The sequence below is a fragment of the Biomphalaria glabrata genome, chromosome 12 (assembly GCF_947242115.1).
Source record: "Biomphalaria glabrata chromosome 12, xgBioGlab47.1, whole genome shotgun sequence".
NCBI classification, from domain to species: Eukaryota; Metazoa; Mollusca; class Gastropoda; family Planorbidae; genus Biomphalaria; species Biomphalaria glabrata.
In genome coordinates, this window is record NC_074722.1 from 38,239,650 (window position 1) to 38,244,258 (window position 4,609).

Sequence of the window (4,609 nt, forward strand, 5' to 3'; positions counted from 1 at the left end):
CATTTGTAATTGAATCCAGTCTGTATTATATAAACAAAGAGAACAAAAACCTGAGGATTGTATGGAGATAGTTTAATAGTTTGTACAAAATATATCATCACTACATTATGTGCTCACCAAGAGAATTATGGGATAGAAAGATAGTAACATCAGAAACAACATACTCTAGTGGCTATTGTCACCCAACTATGTACATACTCTAATGGATACTTGCCTTGATCAATATACAACTGACTTCAGTGGATCCTATCAATTTACTGTGTGGGAGACCAAAGTTCAACAACTATAATTTAGATGTTAAAACAATACATTCTAAACACAATCACTAGTTTGATGTGAAGGCACTGAACTATGTATTTCAAAACTTGAGCTATTCTGTGCATGCAGTGTCTTCTGTTTTCTTGTCCCATGAAAAACCAAAAGGTCACTCAACACTATTTGATCACATCACTATCCTAACTTTTAACAGCAGTTAGTTGCATAAATAGTTCTGTACATATATATATATATATATTATAAATATAAATTGTAACAAACCAACTTATAGTGAAACCCATCCCATGTAGCTATTATCTAGACATGAGTGTAACAGTGCTAGACAGCAGTGTATTCTAGAGGAACTACTGGGCACAGCCTAGCAATAACAAACCAACTTATAGTGAAACCCATCTCATGTAGCTATTATCTAGACATGAGTGTAACAGTGCTAGACAGCAGTGTATTCTAGAGGAACTACTGGGCACAGCCTAGCAATCATTTCTACATAACGTTTGGAAAAGGGGGGAGGGAGTACAACATATGTTTCTAAAAATGGGATTATGAGTACAGGCAGGCTACACAATAACAAATAAATATGACCGAGACAATAATGTCAACTTCTAAATGTCAGATACAAGAATGTCATTTTCCGAACAATAATATGAATACATCATTTATACTAAAACATGTGTCTAGTGTTTATGACTTAGTATTAAGAATAATCATAGATGTGTTGGTTAGCTAGAGACAGAAAAGACACATTGCATTGTGTTGGCCTGCTAGAGACACACAGACAAGACACATTGCATTGTGTTGGCCAGCTAGAGACACACAGACAAGACACATTACATTGTTCTTGCTAGCTAGAGACACACACAGACAAGACACATTGCATTGTGTTGGCCAGCTAGAGACACACAGACAAGACACATTGCATTGTGTTGGCCAGCTAGAGACACACAGACAAGACACATTACATTGTGCTTGCTAGCTAGAGACACACACAGACAAGACACATTACATAGTGTTGGCTAGCTAGAGACACACAGACAAGACACATTACAGTGCTGGCTAGCTAGAGACACAGACAAGACACATTACATAGTGTTGGCTAGCTAGAGACACAGACAAGACACATTACATAGTGTTGGCTAGCTAGAGACACACACAGACAAGACACATTACGTAGTGTTGGCTAGCTAGAGACACAGACAAGACACATTACATAGTGTTGGCTAGCTAGAGACACAGACAAGACACATTACGTAGTGTTGGCTAGCTATCTAGAGACAAACACAAACAAGACACATTACGTTTGGTTGGATGTTTAGAACAGATAGGCAAGAGACACAACCACTCCACCAATATACAAAAAAAAAAATGGTCTGATGCAGTCAACTTGAATCTAGATTGATATATACCACAGTCAACTTAAATCTAGGTTGATATATACTGCAGTCAACTAGGTCAAAAATATATCAATGTAGATTAATATAAAATTAATAGTAACTCACAGGAAACGCATATCGTAAACAAAATAGGGGTCAGGAGGTATTTGAATACTACGTGTTTTTTTTTTTAGTAACAACATAACCAATAGACAGAATGAAGTTCCTTGTAAATATTTTGACCAGCAAAACTTTTACTGTCAGCATAATGGAAACAAATCAAGATGAACAATAAAAGAATGACCAATTCTATGACAAGCATCATATATATAAATGTAACTCATACAGAAGCTAGTTAGATTTATACATCTCATAACAATACAGATATGTTTGTAAAATGTTTTACATGTTTCGGATGTTCCTTCAGAGTTGAAGATAATTACTTCCTAGTCCAAACCTCCCGCAGGACGACGGGGGATGGGAGCGGGCACGGTTTGAACCAGGTATCATCGATAAATCTGAACGACAGTCCAGCGTGCAAACCGCACGACCAGGCAGATATGAAGATACTGACCATAGAAAAAGGTTGAAAATAAAAAGTGAAATGAAATCTATAAACAAATACCTAAACTAACTTTTCAAACATTTTACATGTTTTTTCAATACCATACAATTGGTCACAACTATACACACAGACTTAATATTAACATCACAATCTCTGAATGTTTAATAGGCTTTGATTCACTCAGACATAAAGCATCCATTCACTCAAACATCATAAAGCCTTCATTCACTCAAATATTAACTATTCATTTACTCAAACATAAAGCTTTCACTTTGAAAAAAACAAGTTAAAATTACAATATTTTTTTTTAATTATGAGAGAAATGATCAACTATTCATTAATTCCTTAGCCAATGTTCCAGAGCTGTTATCAACAAATTATTGTGCATTGGTTAAACTGATTCCCCCCCCCCAACCATACATTATTACTTAAAAATTAATTAATTAAAAGTTGTTTATTTTTACAAGTCAGTCGGGGCTTAACATTCAATTTTAATTAGTTTCATAATTATGACAAAATTAGGACAATAAAGATAAGGTCTCATACATATGGAACTTTGACTAAACCAAACAGCCAAACACCTTGGTACAATAACTAACTAGTGCTTTTATTATGGCAACAAGGTTTAGTTTAGGACATCACTGGCCTAAATGCAAATTTTCTCAAACAGAAAAACTAGTGTTCACACTGGTGATGACTGCACTCTAGAATTGACCAACACTATTAGTGACCAGCACAGCAATGAGTGGCAAACACACAAGTATGCTGACACAGAAATTAGTGTCCCTTTTCATTTGTTTCCAACAGATGAAGTTTTAAAGGGAAAATATTTATTCGGCTGAAGAGCAAATATTTTACAAAGGCATATGCTCACATTAAATTCGCGGAAGACAAGTACCGGTGCTTGGATTAGTAGATCTAAAGTATTTTAGTGCCTACTCGTGACGTCACACAGAAATTCCGTGAAAATCTGACCGTTTTGCATGCGCAGAAAAATTATGTCAGAAAAACATCAATTACTAAGTTTACCTTACCTTTACCTATCTCTTGGTCTGTTGGACCGTTGGGGCACCAGACAAGACTTGTCGACCGTCTTTCTCCATTACTCCCTTTCTTTTGCCTTGTTTAGAACCTCTCTCAATGGCAGGCCCGTCCATTCTTTTATGTTGTCCTCCCATCGCTTTCTTTGTCTGCCTCTTCTTCCTTTCCTGGTACTGTTCCCTGAAGAAAGATCTTTGCGAGCCCCGTAGATCTTGTAATATGGCCATATTTAAGCTTTCGTCTTTTTACAATAGTTAGCAGGTCATCATGGGCTCCGATCGCTGCAGTAAACTTGTCTCTGATCTCTTGGTTTGTAACGCGGTCTTTAAATGTGATGCCTAGGATCCTTCTGTAGCATCTCAATTCCATTTGCTAGGATCCTCCTCTCTAGCTCTGCATTTTTATACGCTTGCGAGTTGTGGACTTTGAATTACTAAGTTATTCTTGCAAATTAAAAAAAAAATAATATATTCATTTTCTGTAAATCAAAATCATATTATATCAAAAATTGTCAAAACCATCGGACTTTCACTTTAATAAACTCTCGGGAGATTACTGCAGAAAAAAATAACAAGTATAGACATTCAAAGTGAACTGGATAGATGTTGCTTATAAGCTAGAGTAAATAATTCACCATGAAGATTTCTGAAAATAAAAAGCTGCTGTATTGCAAGTGATCCTGGGAAGCTTATTAGACAAGTTCTGAAATCAGAATTAATGTTCCATGTGTTCCATGATTTACAAGTCTTTGTTTAACTTGGGTTAATAGTTTTGAAGGAGGCGGGGTGGCTGAGTAGAAAAAGCACAACCTGGCTTCAAACAAGGGTCACGAGTTCAAACCCTGGTTAAGACTGGGATTTTTTTTATTTTGAGGATATTTGGTTGAGCAGAAAAAGCACTTGGCTTTCAAACCAGGTCCCGGGTTCAAATCCTGGGGAAGACTTTTAATTTCAGAATCTGGCGCTTCTGAGTCCACCCAGCTTTAATTGGTGTAGTGTGCGTGTGAAGTTTTCTTGTTTAAACGTTATGTTGTTAGGTATAGGAAGTGGTTTGTATTGGGCATGTTTTGATTTGTTCATTCATTTACTATCTCATGTTTTGTACATATTTAAAATATTAGGTCTATTGTATTTAGTCAGAAGCGTAGCTAGCCATGTAGCTAGCCATGTGCGGCACTCCGATCATAAAATCTCGAAGCTGGTGTTCATTAGTATAGCTCCATGGTTTTCATGCAAACATTTTTGAATAGGCGCTAACAACATCTAGCCCTGCTGGTTATTATTTGTTTCGATCGCCATCAAATCCCTGAGATTTTCAAGAGTCAGATCTATTTCATGCTTTTTGGTCTGACTTTTGA